Genomic DNA, 26132 nt, shown 5'->3' on the forward strand with positions numbered 1-26132 from the left:
TTTTCCCCTTCCTCTTCCTTTGTCCTTCTTGTCCTGCTCCTTACAAGAAGCCTGGCTCGGCCCAGTATCTGTCTGGTTCTATAGAAGTCTGAAAAGTCATCAGTCAGTTGACTTTCTGTTCTCTAGCCTCCCCCCTGCCCTTCCTCAAACCATGACCATTACCAGGAAGGAAGCTGGAGGAAATTAGGGAGGGAGGTGGACTTGATGCCTTTGACTGTTTAGGGTATCTTAAGGAAAAACACAATTAAAGATTTTACCTGAGAGTAAAAATGTCCTAAATAGATCCTGGCCGTGTGACCTCCTCAGCCCTCAGCATAGATTCTTAATTCTGGTTGGAGGGTGAATAGGATTCTGAACAACATATTTTCCATTTCACCAGGAACTTCAAAGTCAAGTACAAGACTGGACCTAAAAGAGCATTTAAAAGAGAATCACATTGTCATGCAAACACAAGTGTTCACTCAGAATTCCCTCATTTCCTTTCTACCATCCAGGCAGAGCACTTCAACTGAGCATGTTCTCTTAGGCCTTCTAACCCCTTCTAGGGCCCAAGCCCTCTCTTCCTAGGTAGTTCATCTTTCCGACCGTTACACCAGCATTCCTCAACCACCATTATGGCGCCTACTGTATGCCAGGCTCTGGGAATACAACATGAATAGCACAGCACTTGGGTCAAAATATTCCTTTGCTTGAAAACTTTCATGGAGCCCAGCTGGGTGTGGCTCAGTGGTTGAGTGTCAACCCACGAACCAAGAGGTCACCGGTTCTGGGTTTCCAGCTTGATCCCCAGTAGGCAGCCTGCAGATGGCAGCTGATCCATGATGTTTCTCTCTAATTGATGTTTCTATCTCTCTATCCCTCTCCCTTCCTCTCTTTCTAAAAATCAATAAAAATATTTAAAACAAAGCTTTCATGGATTTCCTTTTTTTCTGCTTCGTGTCCAGTTATACATTCCCAAACAGACATTTCCCTCCTCCTCTAAGGCTCCCAGCCTCGCCAGCCTCCAAAGCGCCTCAGAACTCAGGGCCCAGAATGCCCTCCTTTCTCCCCTGAGTCTGCTCAAGCCCAGTTCAAGCTTCCACCCTGGGGATGGGCAGAGGGGAAAAGGCACAGGCAGATCTCTCTCCTCTTTATGCTGACTCTGCCAGGGAGGCAGCCCCACTCTTGGAGGAGGCTGAGATGCCAAGTGATTTGCCCAGAATCTCCTGCCAGCAGGGGATGGACTAAGGACTAAAAGCCCCCCTCCAAGCTCTCCTTAGAGGTCAACTCCCCGTCTCTGCACTCTACTTACAGCACACACCTGTAAGTCTACACCTCCTGCCCTATCCACACAGCGTGGCCCTTCACCGAGCCACAACCAAGCCACCCTGTGTCCCCCTCCTGGGTGCTGATTCACCCCGGGAAGGTGAGGCTTCATTTTTAGGGTTCATCTTAGTTCCTCTTCCGAAGGAAAAAAGAAGCTCACAGACACTTCAAATATAATCCTTTAGTCCTTTAATTCGCCTAATCACAAGAATAAAATAAAACCCCAAACGAACAAAAAAACCTCAGTGAAAGTGGAAAGCGCGACCACAAAGTCCCTAACCCCCGCACCCCGCCATCATCTCACCCCTCAGGGACCTGCGGCTCAGGGTCCTGGGGTGCAGGTTTGCTTCACACCGCCCAGCGCCCCAGCCACCTGCTTCCAGGGAGCGTGTAACGGTAATGCACACTGCCCCGCCTCGCCCCCCACTTTGGCTGCAGACTCCGGGGAAGGAGGAGAACGGAGAATCGGACACCAGGAAAACTTTGGGGGATCCAGGGCGGGAAGGGAGTGAGGAGAGAAGAGGGGGTCCGGCCGGGGACCAAGCAGTGGGGGGGAGGAAGAGGGTGAGGGATTGGGAGGAGGGAGGAGTGGCCACCCCTCCCCTCCCCTCCCCTCCCCTCCCCGCGGGTAGGCTCCGGCCGCCGCCTCCGCCCTCCGCCGCCGCCTCCCCCGCCCCCTCCGCGCCTTCCCCGCCGCCTCCCTCTTCCTCCCGCCCCTCTTCCCGGTGCGGACGGCGGCGGTCGGAGTCCGAGCCCCGCGGTGCTGCCCGTGAGTGACCAGCCCCAGGGGAAGGCGGGGGGCGTGGGAAGTCCCTCCGGGGTGCGGGGGGCAGTTTGCGGGGGGCAGTTTGCGGGTGGGGAGCCTGGGTGCCCCGGGACGTGGCATCCATCCCCCGGGCTGGCGGGAGCGCAGTGCCGGGTCTCCCCCGGCTCCCCGCCGCCCTCGCCGCCCCGAAGCTGCCCGGGCCCGCGGGTGGCCCCGACGGGGCTCCCCTCTGCTGCGGGCCCCCCTCTGCTGCGGGGCCGCTGTGACCTGGCCCCACTCTGAAGGGAAAGAAACTCCACGAGCAGAAACTCTAGACGCGATTCGGAGGGCGGGGCCGGGGGCTCGTGCAAACCTTCACGCGCGGTGCGGCCCTCCGGACCGGGGCCGCCACCTCCCCCTCCATCCTCTCCCCTCCGCACCCCCAGGCCAGGGCCGCCGTCCTCGGCAGCCCCCGAAGGCGATGCCCTCGCCCAGACACTTCCTGCGGGAGTGACCGTCCCTGGGATCCGCGGTTGGGTTCCTTGGACCTACACGCTGTACCTTAGGCGTCCAAGGGGAACTGAAATACTGTATTCCTTCCTCGGATTTTTACTATTTCTATTGGTTGGGCATCTTTTTAACAACTTCTTTAACTCTGCTTTTCTTTCCATAATAACGGTGCTCCATGTAATTAGCCTTTCTAATAGGGTAGAAAAAAAAACAAGAAAAAATAATGAAGAAGAAAGATAAAAACAATGCTTGCTGTGCAGAAACATTCTTTGGAAGGTGAAGACTTCATTCCTGTTAGTGGAAGATGGGCGTTCACTATAGCTTGTTCTCTCTCAAGCAGAGGGCTAGAAGTTTTAATTTGCCCGACAGAAGCCGCAGTGTTTGTTGGCATTCCCCACCCTGGCACATTCCCTCTGCATTTCTCTCCCCTCCTGCTAGCTGTGTCTCTCTCCCAGCTCCCCCTACTCCCACTTTCTCATTAACAGGAGTTGTGAAAACAAGGCAGCAGGACCACAAAAAAGTGCAGCCTCCCTTCTCTCACTCCTGAGGCTGTTGCTTCAGCTTGACTCGGATTGGGTGGAAGAATGTTTAGTTCATTTGTGTGGTTTTATGTCGGTTCTCATTACGGTTGAATCAGTGTTTCCATGACAAGGCCTGGTGCTCTGGGTGCTCAGAAGGAGCTTGTTAATTTTCAGATGAGTCTGGACAGATCTAGTCTGGAATCTGGAGATTTTGAGGGGAGGGGGATTGATGGGGGTTGCTATGGTAAGCCTCTGCCCATTCAGAACTGGAGCAGCAGGGGCACCCCAGCTGGAGTATGCTGCCCCCGAAACCCAGGAAGGAAGAGCTGTCCTAAGGAGTGAGGGGGATCCTAGGGGAGTTGAACTTCTAATTTTTTAGGGAGAATGCATCTTTGAAGAACTTTAGCAATTCCCATTTCTATACAAACGATAAGTGTGGGTATAACACATATACTAGGTCAGGTTCTGAACAACCCATCAAAACATTAAACTCTTTGGAAATAAAGAGTTTTTTTAAAAAAATGAATTTCATTGGAAATAAATCCCTCTATTTTCAAAAGGATGGAATTCCTTTTCCCTTGCTGCTTGCATTTGACCATTCCCCATTTGTATGAATTACTAAAGTGTCACTGTGGTCTCAATGACGCATTGTTAGCGACTTCCATTCAAAAAGAAAGCCCATTAATTTTGAACTTGTTTGGCCCTGCTGCTTAGAAAAACAATGCACTCAGATAAAAATCTTCAGTTTCTTCCTCTTCCTGAGATTTTTTTAATAGTGCATTTGGTGCCCCAGAAATTAACCTTAGGCTTTTTGGAGAGAACGCCCCTTCTGCCTTGTTCAGCTTTTGTGCCAACACTCCATGGAATCTTATTTGCCATCAATCATGAGGGTTTGCTGCAGCTGGACCCAGGTAGGCTGCTCTGGACGCTGGGGATGTGGTGAGTGCTAGCAGTGTGCCCTTTACCTGAGGAGCAGGCGTTCTGGATGGTGAGATGAAGGTTGCCACCCCAGTGAGCCAATTGGAGAGCAGTGAATGGTCATTTGGACGGTCAGATGAGAAGGAAATGCATGAAGTATGGAGCCTGCAGAGAGGAAGGAGGGCAAGGGTCATAAAGAGGTAAAATAGCCCAAGGGAAAAGGATGTGGCCTTTCAAAATATTGTACAAGAATACAGAATTACACGGGGAATGTTAAAAGCGGGCTATGAAATAGAGAGCATTGTAAACTCTTTAAAAACACAGCCAGGAATATTGGGGTTGTATGCAGCAAAATGGATGGTGGGATTATAGGCGCTTTTAATTTTGTGTGTGTGCTTGCCTGCATTTCTAAGTTTTTTACAATAGTAAGAGCTAAGATTTATTGAGTATGAAGCACACACATATGGGCATCTCATTAAAAATCTCTTTGAGGTATGGGCCATTATTAATATTCTCATGATATAAGGTTCAAAAGCTAGAATCAGAGGGGTAACTTGCCAACCATAGCCATTTTGAATTCAGATCAGTGGCCAAAGTCAATGCATCTCAGTTCTACTTTCTACAATCTTCCTCACTTGTATTATTATCATTATTATTTTAATTATAAGAAAAATAGATAGAAAAAGGAAGAGTGTTTTGTGCTTTAATAACTGATATTTTGAGTAATAGTAAAGTGCTTCTGTTTCTCATCTCTCCTAACTTCAACTGTCACTTCTCTTCCCCGCCCCCCCCCCCCCCTTTTTTTTCCTTCCACTGTCACTTTTCTTTGGAAGTCCTTGGGAATTGCTCCAGCCTTCGCTAGAGGAAGCTCACCTTCCCTTGAAAGCCAGTTGTACCGATAAGTATCAGCATTCCTTGGAGGCTTCTCAGACAGTCTGAGCTCCAGGAACCCCAGGGGATTCTGGAGCAGTCCTGGTAGAGGTAGGATTTTAATTTAAATACTTCAGGCAAATTATGTCCTCAGAGCTCTGTCAATACGGGCTTACTCTGTTCTAGGCATTGTCAGGGGAGTGTGATGGACAGGAAGACTCAGGGAAAGTTCCCAGGCTCCCATTTATCTATGTGTTACCTGGTAGGGGAGTCAAGGATTTATGGAACAAGAAGAAGAAGGAAAGCTAATTGCTTCCTGATACTTATTCCTGTGAAAATGCAATGATAAACTCTTTTTTAGTAGACTGGCTAGATGGGCGATTCCATGCATTGGCAAGATTAACTGGTTTAGTGCAGGTGGAAATATTCAATGTGAGTGATTTTGGGGAAGACTATGGGGACAAATGCCCACCTCTTGACCACTACTTGTCCTCACAGGTAACCAGGCCCCCAGAGGTTACCACCTTGTTCATCCTTTTCCAGAAATACCCCTAAATATCCCAGAAGGATGGGCTTTTCTATAACACCTCGCCATTCAAATGACTTACTTTCAGAAGGAGGCTTTATCTTTTCTCTTCCACAAGGAAATGACCTCTGGAAGGCTGATGCATCTAAATCACCTCCTTGTTGAAAAAAAATGAAGAGTCAAGCACTTTCCCCAAATTATCATACTCAGACGAATATCCTAGATCTTGTAGACGTTTAACTATGTGAAAAATGCTTTTCTAATCACAGTGCCAAGTAAAGTTTTTGTGAGCAACTTGTTTGTTTTGTCTTGTGGATGCTGGGAATCCTTTAGTTGACTGTTTCCGTTTCTTATTTGGCCAACTCAGGGGCCAACTTCTAGCATAGGTACAGAACTTTATAGTCTCTATTTTTCAATAATAACATTGTTATACCCCTTTTACTTTACTTTTCATTGAGTCCCAATTTTCTTACCTACTTTACATAGTTTTGTTTTATTTATGCATTTTGGAGGCTGCTACTTTTGACATCCCATTCCTTCCTTCTAGTTAATTTTTCTTCATGTCAACATAAATTTAGAAGATCTTTCATAAAAGGTCTTTGGCAAACTTTAAAGTATTTGTATTCCTGAAAATGTCTCTATTTTGCTCTTACAAATGAGAGTTTGAGGGTAGAATTCTGGACTCACAGTTATTTTCTCCCCAGTACTTGGAAGGAATTACATTCTTGTCATCCTGCATCAATTACTGCTCCTGGGTTAGACAAGTTACCTAATTTCTCTGTCTCCAGATCTATAAAATAGATCATAGTATCCACTTTAAGGGTAATTGTGAGGGGATAATGTATACAAACTGTTAGAATAGTGCCTGCCATTTAAGTGCCTGCACATAATAATTGTTTGCTAGCATGAGTTCTTTTATGTATTTTCAGAATTTCTTGACTTTATTGGGTTTTATTAGTTCATCTAAATGTTAGTCTGTCTAGTTCGCGCACGTGCGCGCACACGGTCCTGTTGGGAATTTAATTAAAATTGTATTTAATTTATATTCCAGCAGAACTGACACATTTATAATATTGGATCTTCTCCTTTTATTCAGGTGAATTATTGGTGATTTCCCCTATAAAAGTCTTATACAACCTTTGCTGTATTGATTTGCTATAAGTTTTATTAATATTTTACATATTTTTTCTTATTATATTTTCAAATTGGTTATTTACTGGCCCACAGAGACATTCGTCATTTAAAAAAAAAATATATTTTATTGACTTTTTACAGAGAGGGAGAGAGAGAGTTAGAAACATCGATGAGAGAGAAACATCGACCAGCTGCCTCTATATTTTTCTTAAACAGTTTGTAAGAGGTAAAGACTATCTATTCTTTAAGAATTTGGTACAATTTATTATAAAACTAGAGGCCCGATGCACAAAATTCTAGGCCTGGCCTGTGATCAGGGCCAATTGGGGCCTTCCAGCTGCTGGCGGAAGCCTTCCTTCATTCTGCGCCACTCCCTGGTCAGCGCACATCATAGCGAGCGACCGAACTCCTGGTCTCCCGGTAGAACTCCTGAAGGGACATTGTGCATATTAGCCTTTTATATGTATAGATAATCTGAACTGCATATAAAGGGCATGTGTGTCAGGTTTTTGACAATTTCATTTTGTTAATGATTATTGATGAATTTGTGTTTCTGCTCTCAGTTGAGAAGAGTTCTGAATTTCCCAAATACACTGCTCCAGTCCCCGAATGGTGTCCTTAGATTCTCTGTGGTAGACTAAACCTTCTTATGATCAACCAGTATCCTCACTCACATTCATGTTGAAAAGAAAAGCCTTTGAGGAGAGTGCCTGTTCTCTTTGGTCATAGAGATGATGTTCTCTCTCTGCTCACATGTGTGTTAACATGTTTCTAACAGTGCAGAAATCAACAGTTGATTTCCTATTACTGGCTAACAGCATTTCTGGGAATGTTGCTTGATATTAACAAAGCCTGTTTATTATACAGGATGTCCCCCAAAATATGTATATACACTTTAACAGCTGATAGCTCAATATTGCAAATCCATTGTATTTTAATAAACACTGCCTTTGTAATTATTCAAAGTGTGTGTAGACATTTTGGGAGGACATCCTACATATAAAGAATTCTACGCAAACATATGTCTTTTCCAGACTCCTGCAACAAACTCTATTCTTTTAAGGAAACCAAACCAGCAATCGTCCTTGGCCTCCACCTGCCCTCACAACAGCCTTCTCTGATATGGAAAAGAAATGGACTTTGGAATCAGGCAGATCTGGGTTTGAATCCAAACGTTGCCACTAACTAGGCATGTGGCTATTGTAGTGTGTTCAGGCTGCTATAAGAAAGAATCACAGACTGGGTAGCTTATAAACAACAAAAGTTGATTTTTCACAGTTCTGGAGATTGGAAGTCCAAGATGAAGGTACTGGCATTGGCTCTGGTGAGGACCCTCATCTTGCAGACAGCTGACTTCTCTCTGTGTGCTCACATAGTGGAAAGGGTGAGCTAGTGCTCTGTGGCCTCCCATTCATGAGGGCTCTGTTCTCATGACCTAATACCTTTACTGTGGGGCTTAGGATTTCAACATGAATTTGGAGGTGGAGGAGAGACACAAAAATTCAGACTACCGCATGGTCTTGGGCAAGTTGCTTCACATCTCTGAGGCTGTTTTCTTCTCTATAAAACAATAATAATGAAACCTATTCCCCCAAATTGTTTTCAAGATTAAGTGAGATCACAGGAAATAATATGGACCAAATGCTTGGCATATGTGAATGCTCACAAATGTTAATTTCTTCCCAACATCTCTCCTCTCCTGCTCTTTCTTTCAAACCAGAATTGTGTTTCAGAAGGTCTAATCAGAGAGACTTCTAGAAAGAGGCCATAGGTGTGTACTTCCTGATACCTTATGTTTTCTTTTTTTTCTATGGTGGCTATTTATTTAAAATATTTATTGTTGAAAGTATTACATATGTCCCCTCTCCCCCAACCTACCCCCACTCACTTTCACCATCTTATTGTCTGGGTCCATGGGTTATGCATATATGTATATAAATTCTCTGGTTGATCACCTCCTACCCTCCCACCCTCCCACGCCTTCAATCGGATATTCCACACTCTGTTCCGTACTTCCATGTCTCTGGCTTTCTTGATAGTCAATTTAGATTTCTCTTGGATCAATTTCCTGGAAGCTTTTGGACCACCATTTTGGTTCTATATCTATACCATCTCTTAGTAGCCCTCCTAGACTGTTGTTCCAACAGTTCTATAGAATAACTATGTTGTTATTAAGAACCATGCTGCTCTTAACGAGAGATAGCTCTTTGCTTTATTTGTTGGTGCTCCTTCTTTTAAGAAAATAAAAACTCATTGTTATTGAAGATAGCATTTGAAATGCAAAGACCCCAGAGAGTGAATAGAAGGAATAAATAAATAACTTCTGGGACTAGGTTTTTCTGAGGATCGATTATGAGAGGTAAGGGGGGGGGGTAGGGAATTGACAAAGAAGGGCAGAATAGTGGGCAGAAGGTATTTCTTGAGGATTTCTCAAGATGTAAAATCTACCTATTTTATAGTCATTTATCTGGGCCCCGTGGAATCTGTACTTGGCTCAGAGCTTTTTGCAAGTGTCTTCCCAGAAATGATAATGAGAGCTATCATTGCTCTTAAGTGGAGGAGAAGAGCATCATGAAGACAAAACATAATTGGAATTATGGATGTGCCTCCATATAAATATCTGTGGCTCGGAGCACAAAAATAACTTTTCCACTGGAGAGCTAAGCCAAGAGTTTCATGGAATCAGCACTGAGGATCTAATTTAAAACAGCCGTGGCCAGAAATTCGGAGATGGGGCTGACACGTTGGCCTCTGTTCATCCCTTTGAATGTTTTTTTTTCTGAGCTCACGGTAACTCATATCCCAGGCCAGTGTGGAGGGCCTGGAAGATGGTAATTGATGCTACAAACCTTGCTTTTGTTGGCCTCAGTTTCGTGTTAACACAAACATAGGGAAATGCTTTAATCTCGTGTCTTTACCACTGAGAAGAGAACCATTTGAGATGCAGCTGCAGGCCTGTCGCTCGTTTGTGGCTGGAAGCAGAGCCTCATAAATTTTGTGAAAATTGTCGGTTCCTTTATTGGTCCTGGATTCCGGGGAAAGTGCCTAGTTCGAGTCTTTCTAAGCAGCATGCTGGCGGTCAGGTGCTCTTGATTTTCAGGAAAGTTATCTTGGGGAGGGGTACGATCAGGCTTTCCTGGCAACTGGGTGGCAATGTCAGAATGTTTTCAGTGCTAAGAAGGGTCCGGCTTGCCTAGCTGAGTGTATTTCCCCCTTAAGAGGGTTGTTATTTTAGGCTTCCGACCTCATCCTCTTGATCGTTCATCGTTTGATCGTACACTCCCAGTAGGAACGACTCTGTACCACAGGGGATGGGATTTACTCAGCTTTAAATAGCCCTTGCTTGTCAGGATCTGCCTCCTCCTCACCCACACATTCCCCTCTCCCGCCAATGTTCCTCCGTAACTGCTCGCACATGCCCTTCCACACGTGCACACAGGCTTGGCCATTCGTGGGAGGGAACCCTGCTGTAAACTGCTGCTCGGGGCCTGCTTGTTTTCTGGCCAGAGGGAGGGTCTTTCCCGGATTCTCACAAGGGCACCGCGTGGACTCCTGAGGCAGAGCTAGCTCCTTTACTGGGTTCCTAGTCTGTCTGTGCCTTTAACCCTCTGTTCCTGTGGAGAACTGGTGTCTTTAACCCCTCCCCTCCTCAACTTTGGTTTTTCTTGACTCTGACTTGTTGCCTTGCTTAGACTGATCCGTGCTCCAGAGACTCTGACCTAATTTTGTTAAGGGCTTGTCTACTCTCCACCCTCCTTTGATATTTGTGGCTCATACACTCAGCCACCACTTATTGAGTGGCTCCTCTGTTTGAGGCTCCTACACGTCCCCATTGGCCGAGGTGCCCTGGGGGACATCACGCTTGTGCCATCAAGTCAGTGTGGAGAATGATGAAGGTGATGCCATTCTGCAAAGCTTTGGGGAGATTGTCCCATACCATAGAGATGTGCTTGAAAAACAATCTCTTCTCCCCTTATATCTGAGGCTTTAGAACTCAGTGTGTGGGGGCAGGAAGCATCAGGTTCCACCCTGGTTTCTTCCCTGCCTCTGGCCTCACCACCTTCCAGTTCATCCTCCCGCCAGAGCTTTCCTTCTAAAATTCTTACCTGATCCTATTTACATTCTCTACATTCTTTCACTGTATCCTTTACGATAAAATCAAACTCCTTAGCATGATACAGAAAGGCTCCTGTACCTCACCTGTGTGCCTCTGTCACTGTATCACCCATGTTCACTCCCGGCTCCAGCCAGGTCCCTCTACCTGCAAAATCAGGCTCTCCCTGCCTTCCTGTCTTTGCACACACACCTTTCTCCACTCTGTTCTGCCTGATCAGTTCACATCAGCCTTCAAGATTCAGCCCAGAAGCCTGCTCTTCCTGAGGTCTTTTCACACTAGAACCAGCAGCTTTATTTCCTCTATAGTTGTGGACACAGCCACAATTTCTGTCACCCATCTTAATTGAGCATCTGGCTCAATGAAGTGCCACAATACCCTCCACTTGGCTTTATCACGTTAACATAACATTTGAGAATTGACTCTGGTAGACAAAGAATGCCTTGGTAATGGTCTGTGCCTCTTTTTCACTTGTACCAGTGTGTTGTTTAGTGTTAAGGGTGTTCTGTTATCGTTGTCAGGTGAATGTTCACCTGCATGAAATTCACACACACACACACACACACACACACACACACACACCACACTGGGTACTCACACACACACACCAAGATGTAGATTCCCATGGGAAGCTTACTTTAAATCTTACTGAGTGTATTTACAAAGCAAATAGTTGGCGCTTAGTGAATGTCTGTTGAGTTGAAGAAAGAATAAGTGCACAGACCTACAAACTATGGAAAATTTACTCCAAAATATCTAAAGAAGAGAGCCACCATGCAGCCTCGCTTCCTCGTAACGACTGTAGGAAGAATGTGGACTGGAAAATCAAAGGTCAGAGTTCATGTTCATCTTCTCAGCTCTGTTTCCCTGCAGAGATCATCTTACCTCTTTGGACCCCTATTTCCTCATCTGTCATATGAGGTGTTAGAAATGGTATTTAATGCCTGTTGAATAGTCTAGATGCCATTTTTATTAGAAGGCCTAAAGTCAAACCACCAGCTGTTTTCCATTAAGTGGCACGAATGTGGGACTCATTTTTCAGCCTCATCATGGAGCACGTTCATGACAAGCCCTCTAGCTCTGGGCAGAGCAGCAGCAAAGCCGAGAGCAACAGATGGACCAGAGTTTTCCCAAACGGTGGCAGGAGGCCAAGACCTAGTTGGAAAGCAAAGACAGGGCGAGATGCCCCGAGCCATGCGGGAGCAGCAGTCAGTGACCCAAGTCAGTCCAAGCTCAAAGCTTGCCAGATCCTTGGGAAAGGAGCTTGGGAGGGAGCTGGACAGTGAGCTTTCAGGGGTAAGCTGGAAATGGTTCCCCTCCCAGGAGAGTGTGAGAGAGGACCCAATGCAAGTCATCAAGGCAGCTTCAGTTGTTTAAAGGATGAGTAGGTGGAAAGGTGTTTAGACTTAGTCTGTGACCCCCCCCCCCCTTCCCCCGCCAGCGTAAATGGAAGCCAGGAGGAAGTTGATTTGGGGTTAATCGGTGGGAGAAGAGTATAATCCTATCTAAATGATAATGCGATGGACTTGCTTTTAAAGTAATGAGGTCTCCACTACTGGAAGTGTTTCTGTAGCAGCTGGACAATTAATTCCTCAGCAGCGATGTATAAGAATTCCTCAATTGGGAAGGTTGGACTAGATGATGTTTAAAGTTTTTCTAGGAGAGCCTCTGCTTCTCAGGTCCCCCCCTAATCTTATTTAGGGAAATGCTTTCAGGTTTCAGAATCCTTCTCAGCCACCCTGCCTTTTGTCACTGGCCTAAAGGGGTCCATTCATCTGTGTGCATCAAAGTCCCATCAAACACAAACAGGAGTTTGCAGCAAAGAAAGCAGAGGTTTATTAATTGAGGAAATGCTGCCAGGCCTGGAGTCTCAGGCAAACTAGTGCTAAAAGACCTGGCTCCCTGATGGCTTCTAGGGGAAAATCATTAATCCTGGTGGTTAAAGGAGCCGGGGTCCTGGGCCCTACCGATTGCTTGGGGCCAGTGTAGGGAGTAGTTGGTCATTGTATCTTGTGCTGGTGTCAGCCATTGCAGTGTTCTGTTTCACGAGGGTGTGGTCTGTAGGGTCCTTTCCCTTTTATGGGCTTAGGGCTGAAAACACCTGAAATCCAGATGTTATCTTTAGCTTGACCAAACTCTGTTTCTGTGGCCAACAGATAGTTCTTAAGACTGATACTGACCAGAAACTGATATCCTACTGGCATAATGATTAAGGAAGGGAGTGGATGGATAGAAAGGAGTAAGGGTCATGTTAAAGAAATGGAGTTTCTATGTGGTTACACTTTAGGAACTCTTTAGTCTTTGAAGGTTTCCCTTAAAGTGAAGCATCCTGAATTGGACCTCATGGGCCAGGCTGTGTCCGGGCCAGGGCCTCTCTAGGGACATTACACAATTTTTACAGACAGTGGACCTATTAATTTCTCATCTCTCTTGCTCTGAGCTGGGTTGTAAAAGCAAACAGCAGCAGGTCTTGATTCCTCTGGTATGTGCTCATGCCACCTCAGATGATGGACAGACTTTCTTTTTGTCCACTTTTCTCCACTGGAATTGAGCTGCTGCTGCTTCTTTTTAAAAAATATATATTTTATTGATTTAAGAGAGGAAGGGAGGGAAGGAAGGAGGGAGGGAGGGAGAGAGGAAGAGAGAGAGAGAGAGAGAGAGAGAGAGAGAGAGAGAGAGAGAGAGAGAGAGAGAAACATCAATGATGAGTGAGAATCATTGATTAGCTGCCTCCTGCACGCCCCACACTAGGAATTGAGCCTGCAATTTGGGCATGTGCCCTGACTGGGAATTGAACCATGACCAGGTTCATAGGTCAATGCTCAACCATTGAGCCACGCCAGCTGAGCTGGAGTTGAACTTCCGATGCCTTTGCAATAAATCTTCTAATCTAGACAATGAGTTTCAATTTGAGGTGCATTTTCTGTACTGGGAACTTCCATGGCAGTCCATCTGTGCCTTCTCAAGAATCTCCCATTTCACCCCAAATGCTCTCCCTTTCTTTTATTTGTTTCTTTTCCCCTTTTATTTTTTTCATCTATTCTTTCTCAATTCTCCATGCTCACTGAATACCACATTTCTACTTGTTTTCTCTTTTCAAATTCTTTGCCTTCCTGGTATCCTGGTGAATAGGAATGTGGGTGGCTTGTCAGCTCCATTGTGCCTATGAAGAAAAATGCCCAGAGGTTAAGTGATGTGTCTAATTTACTGGCAGTGCCAAGTCTCATGGCTTCCTGACTTTCCAGCCTCTGTCCGGGAGATCACATGCATTTGCTGGTAACACTGGAGCCACAAAGATCATCAAGCTTTTCTCTGTGTGTGTGGTCATTGTGCTGAAAGAATTTACCCAGGGGCCAGTCCGAGGCCTCAGATCATCTCTGAGATCACACTGAAGTGATGAGAGCAAAGGAATTTATGGAGTGCTTCTTGTTTTTCAAAGAAAGTTTTAAGGCCATCACTTTCTATCAAGTTCCCCAGAGCCCTTTGAGGTGGAAGAGCCCATGTGAGCCTCATTTTGCAGGTGAAGGTCATGGGTAAAGGGGGCCCTGAGATATACTAGCTTGTGGTCTACAAATCTTCTATTTGACCTATGCTCCAGGAAAATCAGGAAAGGGGAATGAGTTGTTTCCATCTGGTGTCAAAGGAAATGGAGACCTAGGGTTCTGGACTTGGCAGTTGGTCCAAGATGAAGTCTTATGCCATGTTGAAAATGGGAGCTGGGCCAGGGCTGGGGCAGGGATACTGGGACAGGTTCTGACCCTGGATGTCAGGCTAGCTCCAGCAGGTTGGGAGACTGCAAGGGTAGCTGGGAGGGAAGTGTACAGGCTTAGTAAGTTGGTTGGTAGGACAAGGCTAACTGGTTTTAACCTCCTGGGGAGAGAGGTGGCCTTCTAAGATCTGGAAGATACACTGGCGGGGGATTCTGAAGTGTGGTGAGGGACACTTGTTATAATGTGAGTCTTGTTATAATCTTGATATTCGTCTATTTATTCCACAAATATCAGCAAGCACCTATTGAACATAAGTAAATCTCTAACATACACTTCTTCTTATGAGGATCTCATATATATAGAGTCTTCCTCCAAAAATTCCCCCACATACTTCGGGTAATTATAAAGGCAGTGTTTATTAAAATAAATTTCATTTCATTTAACAGCTATCAGCTATTAAAGTGTGTATACATTTATTTTGGGGGAACACACTATATGTGTCCAGCCTAAGTTTCTGCTATGGTGGCAGTGGCTCAGGGCTCTGGCGAGCAGGAAATGGCAGCTTCTAGGTCACTTCAGGCCTGTGCCCAGAATTGTGTCACTTCGGCCACATCGTGTCCATCAGAGCAGTGACAGGCCCACCCAGATTCAAGGGGTGGGAAACAGAGCTTCGCTCTCAAGGAAGGAGGGAGAAGGTGACATTTCAGAAAATGTCCTGCCTGAGGTTGCAGTTGTCTTAAAGAGTTTAAACAGGGAAGTCCAGCAGGCACTTACTTCTCTGCAGACCCCCTTAGGAGAATTCACCTGCATTGTTAGAGTTTAAAGGGCCCTTGTTTTTAACACACAGAGCCAGAGAGAACTGGAACACCCCCCACCCCCCAAAGAAAATAAAACGAAACACTGGCCTCCTGGCCCCCAGGCTGGGCTCACAGCTGTGGGACTTCCTCCAGAGGGACCTCTGTGTGCTCTGAGCAGTAGGAAGGTCTGGTGGAAAGATGGGTGTGTTGATTTTTAAAAAAAATTTCCGTAGTTTTGGTATTGCTCAGGTTGTTAAATATTTATACGTATGTATATTCATGAAATCTCCAGAAATGGTTAGGATCAAAGCCAATATGTATTTGTTCTCTGTAAGTTAGTGCTTCCTGCCTCTGTATCCAAAGTGATGTAGACATTTCCAGGTGAGCTTGGTGGTCAGCAATAGCCTAGGACGGGCCACGGATAAACCAAAATGCATTAGATTTGGGATCTGCACAGAGCCTGACCCGAGGTTGTCTCTGTGACATGTGGCCCAGCTTGGGCAGCCAGAGAGGAGACCTGTTTAGCGATGATTAATACGTGAGTAATTGGGTTTTGTGTTCTTTTCGTGGAGGGAATGAAGCCAGGTGGGAGAAGTTCCCGTAGGCTGGTATTAACTGATGGGTATGTTACCCAGACGCACAGAACATGAGCAGAGGGTGTGGTTACTGATGCCTCATCTGCTGTCCCCCTGTCTCTGCCCAAGCAGTCACCCCTTTCCAGGTAGCCCCCCTGCCCCTGAGCAGGGGCTGTCCTCTCTGAACAGCCCAGTGCACTTCAGCACAGGGGACAGCACATCTGTCCATCATTTGTTCTTTTCTCTGGTCTTTTCTACTAGGTTTTAAGCACCTGAGGAGCAGGACTCTATAGTAACAACAGCCTCTATTTATGATCTCCCCCTGAATCTTCCATTTTATAGATATTGCTTTAGTATGTGCAAGAACCCTGCCTCACTTTGCTCAGGCTGCAGTAACATCATACCAGACTGGGTGACTCACACAACTGAAATGTGTTTCTCACAGCTCTGGAGGCTAGAAGTCCAAGATCAAGGTGTTGGCAGGTCTGGTTTCTTCTGAGGCCTCTCTCCTAGTCTTGCAGATGGCCACCTTCTCACTATGTCCTTACATGGCATTTTCTCTGTGTGTTTGCTTCCATGATGTCTCTCTGTGTGTCTTAACCTCTTCTTATAATGACACCAGTCAGACTGGCTCAGGGTTCAAACTAACAATCTCATTTTATTTTAAACACTAGAGGCCTGGTACATGAAAATTCATGCACTGGACGGGGGTGGGCGTCCCTCTCACAGTCCAGGAACTCTCAGGGGTGGGAGGCGACCACCCTCGTGATCAGGGGAAGGTGATGCCCCATCACAACTCTGCTGCTGCCACTGCCAGCAGTGCAAACCTTGGCTGGCCCTGGTTACCTGAGCCTTGGATGGCCCTGGGTGGCTGTAGGGCTGAGGGTACTGGGGAACTCCAGATCCAAGCATGCAGAGTGGCCAGAACCGCCTGGTGGCAGGTCCAACTGTGTTGTGGCGCCTGCTTCCCCGGCAGGGCTGAGGGGACTGGGTGCCACCATCTTTGAGGGTGTGACAGTCAATTAGCATATTCCCTCATTTGCTGTGGGCATCACCATATTTGTGAGGGTGTGATGGTCAATTAGCATATCCCCTCTTTATGAGATAGGATGTTTTTATTTTTTTTTAAAGTGAGAGGAAGGCAGAAGGGGAGAAAGAGAAACATTGATATGAGAGAGAAACATCAATCGGCTGCCTCCCACAGGCATCCCAACCAGGGATTGAGTTGCAAGTTGGACATGTGCCACTGATGGGGAATTGAACTGGTGACCTTTTGGCACATGGGGTTATGCTCTAACCAACTGAATCACACTGGCCAGGCTAATGGCATCACTTTAACTTAAACAGCTCTTTAGAGACCCTACCTCTAAGTACAGTCACATTCTGAGGCATTGGGCAGTAGGGCTAAATTTTGGGGGTACACAACTCAGCCCGTAACAATTCATAAAAGTTAACTATTGTCCTTGTTTCACACATGAGGACATTGAGGCTCACAGAGGTAAAGTAACTTGCCCCATGATGCTCAGTTAGCTGAGGACAGGGCTTACACATAGTAACTTTTCAACCCTACTTTCTCGGCCACATGGACAGTGATTCAGGTCTTGGTTCTGTGGTTTGCATGGTGTTCCACTCAGGACCCCGCACCTAGAAGAGAATGTAACTCTTCGCTGAATGAATGCACAGTGGGTGTGTGATGGAAGAACATTTGGAAGGCATTCCCCAAAGCCCAGCATCCAAAGGCGAAGGTCCTGGGGTACTTTCCTGGAAGATGTTGGTCCTTAACTTCTCATGCAGACCATTCCAATCTGAACACAGCACCGTTAGTGTGTGGGTAGGAATCACATTGTAAAGCGTTAACTATTCTTCCTGGGCCATTTAGCTACTGCCTCCTCTCAAAACACTAAAAGCAATTACACGGTAATTAAGATAAATTACTTGAAACATTTTCATAGCAAAGTGGCCAATTTTGGTTTTCCCCTCACTAAATATTTAAATCCAGAGAGAGATCTTTCTAGTTCTTTAACCTTCTAGGACTTTCTGCTTATCTCCAGGGGGACCCTGGGCCAGCAGGTAGAGGCAGAGGGGAAAGAGGTTTGCATATTTAAGATGTGTGATCTGCACCAAGCCCCTTGAGCTAACTATCCCTCATCTTTTTCATGGTTTCCTCTAAGAATTCAGAACCAAAATCCAGGAGCTGCCACCTAATAACCACGGAGCCACACACCAGTGCAGCCTTGGGGGCCCCTCAGGAGATAATGCCGCTTCTCATCTCCATCTCTGAGAGCCTTGCTCTGCCCATTGGAGAACCCACGGCAATATAAATACCAGAAGGCTGCCCTGAAAGCAGGCCTTGTTTCAGGCCCTCAGTCTGCACGAAGGCTCACTTGTCTGCCTCCTTCCCCTGTGGGGGTGGGCTGGATGTTTTGGAGCGTGGGAAGCCCTGGGGCCCTTCTGTGTTCCTGAGACCAAAAGGTAGGTAGGGTACAAAGCGGTAGGCTGTTCCTAGGGCTGCCAGAAACCAGTCGACCAGCAAACAACTCAGTCCCAGAGCAGCAGAAACCCCAAAACTGGGGAGGGAGGGTGAGGGAGGGTATAGGGATGGAGTTGCTGAGACATGGACAGCTGAGCCTGGCCTCTGTCCATCCATGAGCCCCAGCATCCCTGCTCCTTGGCTTCCAGACTGGCAGCCATGCTTCATGCCCACCTTCTGCTGAAGTTGCCCCCAACCCTACCACTGTTGACCTAATCACTCAACCCAGAGGTCATCTGTCTCTACCCTCCCCAGCTCTTCAAGGGCTCATAGGAACACTCCTTCTTGCCTTGGCGGTGGTGTGTGTGTGTGTGTGTGTGTGTGTGTCTGCACCTCCTAGGTTTCCCTTGGCCTTTTCTGTGTGACTTACTTTCTCCTTTTTCATTCCTCTTCCTATAAGATGATAGCGTCCTTCGCTTTGGTGCCCTGTGGCCTCTCTTATTCTCTCCGGCATTCACCTTTCCCCTAGTGGAGAAAGCCCCCCAGCTCTATGTGTGTGGCCTCTGGTTTCCTCTCCTGGTACAGTCTTGTGTTTTAGCTCTCTGCTAGATATTTCCACTGGGATGGACCTCAGACCTGACCAATTTGTGATTGACCTGCTCCTCTTCCTGCCTCCTATGGTTACTGGAGAAATGAGTGGGCCACATTTCCTCGTTGCTCATGGGAGAGGGGTTCTTGGGATGCTGCTGAAATAAGCATGTTTAGAGGCCCCCCCATGGGAGAGTGAGATGAGGTAAAAGACTATTTGGAGTTACGTTCCTTGGGTTTAAAAGGCCCATGCCCCTTAATCCAGTCTCTTAGAAAAGGAGCAGCTGTGGATTCGGCAAAGTTAGGAGCAGGGCCAGAGTCTCGTTCCATGTTGCAGCTGGGTCCAATTCAGCATCAGGCAAAGTCCATTAGCCCATTGTGTGGATCCCACATGGCTTGTTGGCCACATGGGCAAAGGCAGGGTAATGCGCCCCCTGTGACAAGATTCCCAAGAGAACTAGAGGGCCAGGAGTCAAGAGAGTGAACTCCCTTTGTCTAGGAGTTCAAATATTTAGACTTTGCAGTGGCCACACCTATTCTGTCCACTGACTCATTCCCAGGTGTGGCTGACAAGTCAGCACCTTCCCCTTCAGACCTTACTGGGCGTGGGTCCAGCTGCCTCGGCCCAGTCCCTTACTCCATTGGTCAGCAGGGAACAGACTTGGAGAGTGTTAAATTTCAGCTTTCTAGCAAATCGATAAATCGCATGTCTATAGTGTCTAGTCTTCCCTTTACTCCTTCCTTGTTAAATAATAACCAGGTCATTACAATGGTATCACTCTAGCTGCTTTTCTAAGTGCCAGACTCCTCCTTCCCCGTGTTTTCTAGATCGCTTTTGGTGTCCAAGTCCTGTCAAATCTTTTACAATATTCCTTTGTCTGAGCTCTCTCCTGTTCTAATTCCCACCCTGGTAGTCATTATGGTTTAGTAGGAAGAGCATGAGATTTGGGCCCGAGACAGGGTTCGATTCTGACAGCACCTTTTTTTGAGTGTGCCACCTTAAGCAAATCCCCAAACTTGTGCCTCCAATTCCTTATCTACAAAGTAGACACACACATGTGGACGGACAACCTTCTTGGCACACTCAGTTCACTGACCTCCTCACCAGAGAGCAGGATTTCTCTTCAGTGTTAGAGATATTTTGGGCTGAATAATCCTTTGTTGTGGGGACCATCTTGTGTGTTGTAGGATGTTTAGCAGCATTCCTGGCCTCTACCCACTAGAGGCCAGTAGCATGCCCTACCCCCAGTTGAGATCACTAAGCATGTCTCCAAATACTGTCAATGTGTCCTGGGAGTGAAATCACTCCAGTTGAGAACTAATGGTATAGACTGATGCTGAGTCGGGGTTAGGGGTGACAAGCATGGCCCAGGTTTTCATGTCAACCATAGGCTTTGGGAAGGATTGCCATGAAGAGACCCATAAATGCCCTTGGCCCTGGGTCTTGTCCCCACACTATTAACTTTTCTCTACTTTGGGAGATGCTGTCTTCAAGGAGAAGCCCTGAGTATGGATCCAGGCACAGATCACATCTGGAGGGCAGGGTAGAGGCATGGTCATGTGCCAGGCAGAATGGAGACAGTTCTGGAAAAGGATTTGTAACAAGTTGACCCGATGCCAATGCCAACTCCAGGATCTGGGCTCTTTACTTTCTTGCTGGCCAGAGAAAGGAAGGCTGGAATGGGAGAGAGGAGAAATAAGAGGGAGAGAAAGAGGAAGGAAAACTACTATTATGAGACAATTTATATAAGATGCCAAGCTCTTCCTTGTGTCAGTCCCTAGCTTTAAGAAACATCCCACCATTTTACAGATGAAGAAACTGAGACCTATAGATCTCTGTTTAACAAATTTCCATAGCATCTATGACAGTGACATGAACGTTGATACTCCATAAGACTGTCATGGTGGTGCTCAGCCAGTCTGCCTCAATGGTTATGCGTCAACTTATAAACCAGGACATTGTGGTTCAATTCCTGGTCAGGGCACATGCTCGGGTTGCAGGCTCTATCCCCAGTGAGGGGCATGCAGGAGGCAGCCAATCAATGATTCTCTCTCATCATTGATGTTTCTACCTCTCCCTTCTCTGAAAGCAATAAAAATATCTTTAAAAAACAACAGCTGTCATGGTGGTGCACTCTCCCTCAGCACACCCATGCCATTCCTCCTCCCTCAGGCACGCCACCTCTAAACTCCAAGGGACCCAGGAGATTTGCAACCAGGGGAGCAATGGGCGGCGGCAACTCCTCCTGGACGAATCCCCTGACCATGTCTCCGAGGCTCCCTTTTTCTCTGACTCCCCAGTGAGCTAAAGCAGCCCAACCTAGGCTCTCTTGTTGCTTCTTCTATGCTAAGCCCTTCCTTGTTTCACTGTCCCCAGCTTTAAGAAACTTCCCACCTAAATGTGCTTTTGCTGTGGCCAATGCATTCTTACTTATTTAGCTGAAAAAACAAAACAAAACAAAAACAAACAAACAAAAAAATAAAAACATCACACAAAAAGCTGTCATGGTAAGAAGAATAAGATTCTGAAGTCAGAATACCTGCCTGGCCTTCAATCTCTTCTTTGTTCATATCTCTCGGGACTAGCCAGTTCGAGTTGGTATCTGTCTCTACTACCCTCCAAATTTAGGAAACAAGCAGATTATTAGAATAAGGTTAAAATAATAGCTGGGAACCAAATTCATCCTTTTGGAAAAGTGGAGGTTAAGTACCCCAGGGGCGGAGTGGGGCTGGGGAGCTCAGCTAGAAGCAGCACAAATGATATTGGAAGGCATGGACAGGTTTTGCCGGGGTTTAATATTTTACAAATGGTATTTCCTGCCACAGAGCTGAACTAAATACCACACATGTTTGCGATTAACTGTATGGACTGCAGAACATATGTGTTAATAATATTTCCAGTGCATGCAGTGGGCCCTTCTCCTGTGAGCTAAGGTAAGACCTCTGCAAGCATTTTCATTTTACTTTTTTTTTTTTCCTTAGGGTTTTGTGTTGTCTTATGATTCCTTTCTGTTTCAAACTTTTTTAGTTTCCCCTTTAAGTGAAACTAAATGTATAGGAATGGTATTTTAAATATTTTCATAGCAAACCTTTCAGGAAATTCTTCATGGACGTGTTGTGCACCCTGGGCTTTCCCTGACTTTGGGTTTGTTTCCAGGCTACCCATCGCAGAAGGACAAGGGGGGTCACTTTTGCAGACCTCAAACCAAACAAAACAACAGGGAGGCTTTGCACGTGCAGCTCCAGGCTCGTTTCTGTGTGGCAGTTGAGGGGTCCAGCACTGGGGAGAGTGGGAGAATTCCTTCTCTGGGGGACAGCCAAGGAAACCACACACATACTGACGTGAAGACATTCTTTCTCTAGATTATGCAGCATTGTTATAGAGCAACAAAGTCATGGGCATAAAGGACTAAATTCAGCCCTCTGCAAAGGCGAGGGCGTTGCTGGGGTCCAGCTGTGTTCATGATGCTTGCGTAGGAGGCAGCCCAACAGTGACAGCTCTGGTGGGGGCAATGTCAGGAGGCTGCTGCTGAGGGTGACGACGCTTCCCTGAGCTCTCTCTGCTGAGCACCCCTTTAGCATCGATCTCCCCCAGCGTCTGGCAGATACAGAGAAGCCGGACCCTGGATTCATCCACAAGGTAACACGCTGAGGTGGGGACATAGTCGTCAGACGCAGATAATCTGGAATGCCAATTCAACAACCAAGTGCGTTTAATTCAATGTTGATAATCTGCAGGATAAGGTAGAACTTCATGTTTATACTTCCTTTGAAGGGTTTCTGGAGAAAAGCAAAGGGAAACTGCAAAGAACAGCAGAAGTGGACAACTGGGAATGGAGGGGGTTGGGAGTTGGCCCAGGAGGAAGGACAATGCAGGGAGTTACACAGCATTTGGGGAATTAGGCTGCCAAGATTGCCACTCGAAGAGTGGCACATCAGTGCATTTGTTTGGCAGCAAGTCTGAAGAACTGTTCATCCCCAAGGGTGGGCTGTCCGGCTGATGCAGAGAGGAAGGGGCAGGGAATAGGGCAGGCTGAGTGACAAAAGCCTGTCTCGGAATTGACCCAATTTGATAATGAGCTGTTGTTGTTCTTGAACCATCATGGGGAAAACTGTCCCAGAGTCTGCCTTTCCCAAGCCTGGGGGGTCCATGCAGCAGATACGTGTGGTGGGCTTAATGGAGAAGTAGGGCCTTCGCAGGTGAGAACAGAATCCTTCCAGCGTAGAGAGTTCTTGGCTTCAGGAAATGGTGGCTTCTACCCCGGAGTTTCGTCCTTAGTGAAGAGTGGAATGGTGGAAAGTGCTTGGAAATGGCAGTTAGGACACTGGCTCAGTCAGGCATCACATCTCTTGGGACCTTTGGAGGTGATGGTACCAAACAGACCTGGTCACAGTACAGGTCTACCTACCTGGGAAGGGCGACTTCCGGCAAGTAGCTTAACCTCCTTGAGCCTTCTTTTCCTCTTCTACAAAACGATGATATCGTTACCTGATGTTGATGTGAGGGTTAAGTGCGGTCAAGCGCTTAGCATACCATGAACACAGAGTGCTTGATAAATGTTTGTTGGTGTAGTTAATCGAACAGAACACCTCCAATTTCTGCCCAACTCTAAAATTCAGTGATTCTTTGAACTGGGGAGGGCAATATAGAGATTTATTTTATGGAGCACCCAATAGACCATTTAAAATGATTCAATCAAAATTGTATTGTGCTGCACACTCGTGTCAGACATTTGTGGAAAATGGTCTAATGAATGAGACGTGATCCCTTTCTGAAAAAAGCTTCATTCTGACTCTCAGGGAAGATATGAATTTTTTCTACGATAACATGAACATTTTTATCCCCAAGTTGTTTTTGGTGAGACCACTTTTTCATACCACTGCAACTTATTCATAAGGCTTATTGCAAGTAATTTGCAGTATTATTAATATTTAAGATGTTGCTATTTGTGAAAGATTTCATTTTTAAGACAATTTAGGATAAATTTATTATAATTTCCATAATGCTTTTTAAGAATTCTCGTATGATCTCTTAGGTGGAAGAAAGGGCTGGAATTCAGGAATTGTATGTAAGCGCAGCCTTTCTCATGGCTGGTCGTGGCCCGGGCCCCTCCTGTGCTTATCCAACATTCAGCATAGGGAGTAAGTTATCATTTTAAGGCTTCCCTAAATATTTTGGGGGTTGTAAAATTTTGGGTACATCCAAGAGAACGTGCTAAGCTTCAGAATGTCACCTGGATGGGCCAGTGTGGCTCAGTGGTTGATCATTGACCCATGAACAAGGAGGTTACAGGTTGATTCCCAGTCAGGGCACGTGCCTGGGCTGTGGGCTCCATCCCCAGTATGGGGTGTACGATAGGCAGCCGATCAAAGACTCTCATTGTTGATGTTTCTATCTCTCCCTCTCCCTTCCTCTCTGAAATCAATAAAAATACATATTAAAAAAACGCCAACAAAATGCCATTTGTCACATATAATGGGGTAAGAAGTTGAAAACCCCAGTCTGCCTAGCTCCGTGTTATTCCCAGTGCGAGGAAGAATGGGTATTTACTTTCAGTTTAATTTTGAGTTCAATGTATTCTGATGCTGCTTTGAAAATAGGAAGACAAAAAGGACGTCTAATTAGTCTTAAAAGGAAGCAAACACTCCCTAGAAATTGATTTCTAGAAATTATTACCATGGTACATTTTTCTTTTCTATGCCCCGCATTCAGTCTTAGTGTCTTGCCCTGTCTCTGAATTTCATCTGGAATTGTCTTCTACAAGTTTGCAGGATAATCTAGATCGACTGAAAACAGGGTGGGGTGGCATCCACATCCAAGGGAAAAGCCAGGGAGTTGAACCAGAGGAATCTTTGCTGCAGAGGAAGGCCGCTGGGGACTTGGTGCCAGGAGCCCTGGGTTCCCAGCTCTGCACTCATTGGATCCTGGACTTTGGAGAAGGCTCTTAAATAGTGTGGCTCACCCTGGATTGTCATAAAATTTAAACAAGATGTTGTCTGGAAAAGGGCTCTGTAAATGGTAGAGCTCAGGGCTCTCTGGGAGGCACAGATGCATATTTAGATCCTACCCAATTTACAGGGCAGAAAAAACAAAACAAATGAAAATCCCTGGGGTTAAATGGACGCTACTGCTCCAGTGTTTTCAAAAATCTATGCCTTGAAGTAGATGGGATGAATGTGCAGATGACTAAAAGAAGACACATTCTGTATCTCTAGATTCCGATGTGGCCCCCTTCCCTGTTGCGGGTGGTAGGAGTGGGTTAGGAGGGAAGGAAAGCACTGAATAGAATCTATTCTAGTTGTTGACTTTGGGAAAGCTGTCTGGTTGCTGCTTTGAGACTAGACAAGAAAGATGAGGCCATAGAGAGGGAAGGGGTAAAAGGAAAGAAATGGAAATGAGTATAGAAAGGATTGATAATGAAGGGCAGCAAGAGGGATAGAGAAGAGGAGAATGAGGAGCACAACAGGAAAACAAACCTGCCTTTGACCTTGGAGCTGGAGTCTTAGCCACTCACTCCAGAGCAGCATCTCATCCTGCCTTTTAAATAGGGACAGAGATTTGGGCTCTCTTTGGCATCATACAGAATTCTGATTGGTTGCACTTAGCTCACATTACATTTGCTGAGTGCCTCCTGTGGAACAGTCTTGCAGAGGGAGAAGAGTATGGTTTGCATAGGTTTTTGTACTCAAGGTAGGAGAGGTTTTGCAAGGTGTGCTTTCCAAAGTTCAGGGGTCACTTAGAAAGTAATGGGATTGATTTTTCTATCTGGTTTATGGAAATCATTCCCCCCTCCCTCCCCATCATAAGCATGAATCTAAAGAAACCAATATCTCTGTTCCACATTTTGAAGCTACCCATGAGAAATGGATGAGGCAAAACGTTCGGGATAGATCAGAATAGGAGGCAGCCTGAAGCTGAATGATTTCTTCTCTTGGTTTTCATTTTTTTTTTTTTTTAATAAACCAGACTAAAGTAAATATTTATATGATATTCTACCCTATCTGAAGAAGTATTTTGGCCGGATTCCTTCTGAAGAGGCTGAGATGGGATGGGTTGTTAAATACTGTTGCTGATTTCCTGCCTCTGAGGCTCCTGGCAGGGTCCCTTGAAACACTGCTATTCCTGCCCCCAAGGGAACTCGTTTGCTGGCAACTCCAGCCCAAGGGCAGTGACAGTGAAATGCCCTCCAGAGAGCCAGCTGGTCAGGGCTGCCGCTCCACTGTGTGTTTTTGTGCCTTTAGGAATGTGCGGACTTAGCAAATGACAACACTGAGCGAGCCCTGTCCTCAGCTGAGCCCCGGGCCCTCGCTCTTCCTTTGTGTTGGCTCTTTTCTGAGCTTGAGTGATT

General features: G+C 46.3%; 1 protein-coding gene across 7 annotated transcripts in view; it reads left to right on the forward strand.

The window, feature by feature from the left end:
- The first annotated feature begins 1977 nt into the window (after window positions 1–1977).
- Window positions 1978–26132, forward strand: part of LOC123651019 (stonin-1-like) — a 39128-nt gene continuing 14973 nt past the window's right edge. Inside the window, exons 1-2 of one of the 7 annotated variants that reach the window (XM_045580722.1) lie at window positions 2026–2074; window positions 16068–16208. The gene's annotated coding sequence lies outside the window, so the exon portion shown is untranslated. Of the gene's footprint in view, window positions 2075–16067; window positions 16209–17303; window positions 17557–21609; window positions 21718–26132 lie in introns of those variants that run through there. The other 6 variants (XM_045580721.1, XM_036435259.2, XM_045580723.1 and 3 more) reach the window with 6 other exon arrangements.

This window comes from Pipistrellus kuhlii, unplaced genomic scaffold (assembly GCF_014108245.1).
Source record: "Pipistrellus kuhlii isolate mPipKuh1 unplaced genomic scaffold, mPipKuh1.p scaffold_m20_p_13, whole genome shotgun sequence".
NCBI classification, from domain to species: Eukaryota; Metazoa; Chordata; class Mammalia; order Chiroptera; family Vespertilionidae; genus Pipistrellus; species Pipistrellus kuhlii.